A 1,190-nucleotide genomic window follows, 5' to 3' on the forward strand; every position below is an offset into this window, starting at 1 on the left:
AGCTGGAGATAGACATGGATGGACTTCGCTGGAATCATCATATTAGCATTGTTATTTATTCCAATAAAAGTATTATTATTTCCAATTGATTCAGTATATAATTGTGGATAATGTGCATAATAGATGGCATGAAGATCAATTGATTAATAGAAATAAAGATAAAGTTAGAAAGAAAATAGAAAAAAGTCAGCAAATGTTAAAAGGGAACATGCCTTCCTGGTAGGGTGTTTGTATGAGTCTCATACATTGCGAACAGTGATCAAAAATTGGACCAATTTCATTATACACTAATCAGCCACAACAATGAAACCACTGAGTGGTGAAGTGAATAACATTGATTATATCATTAAAATGGCACCTTGTCAAGGGGTGGAAATTATTGGGCAGCAAGTGAACCGTCCGTTCTTGAATTGACTTGTTCCCCTCTCCATTCGGTTATCCATCTCCCCCCCACCCCCTGTTTCCTGAATAATGACGAGTCTCTCCCTTTTTTACCCCCCGACCATCCCCTGGCTTGTTAACTTCAAAGAACTAATTAGTGCTTTCCCTTGGTGGCTGCCATTTGTTTAACTGAACACACATGCTCTAGTGAGCGGCCATTTTGTCTCTCTAACGCAGGCAGTGGTACATGGTTGTTTAAAATTTCACCTACCTGACCTTCTATGCCTCTTCCTCCTCCAGCTGGGAAACGGCACTTCTGGTATAGAATTCTGACAATTTATAGTGAAATGATAGAACACCGGTCTATTTTCCATGTTAAAGTCAGTTCAAACAGACGAACGCCAACCATTTGAATTGTCGAATGAACTGTTGAATGGTGTTTGAATTGTCGAACCGCATTCAAATTGTCGAATGCATTGAAGTCTGGAGAAGGTAAAACCTCAGCTGAATTAAAATGGCTGCCGCCACATGTTCGTTTGTCGAATGGCGGCTTAAAAACTGAAACGGGGGTGTTAGTTAATGAAGACCGGGAAAAGGCAGCAATTTTAAATAACTATTTCTCCTCCGTATATATTAAGGAAGAACACATGGCAATAGATGTGCAAATGATTGCTACTAAAAACTTGCAGAATAATTTTAATTGGTTAACTCAAGACAAGGTGGGATGGGGGGTGGGAGGTAGTGGGGCACAAGAGGGTCCTGCAGTGCCAGGAAAACAGATATGTTTTCCTGGCACTGGAGAATCCCTT

This window comes from Pelobates fuscus, chromosome 13, assembly GCF_036172605.1.
Source record: "Pelobates fuscus isolate aPelFus1 chromosome 13, aPelFus1.pri, whole genome shotgun sequence".
In the NCBI taxonomy this organism is placed as follows: Eukaryota; Metazoa; Chordata; class Amphibia; order Anura; family Pelobatidae; genus Pelobates; species Pelobates fuscus.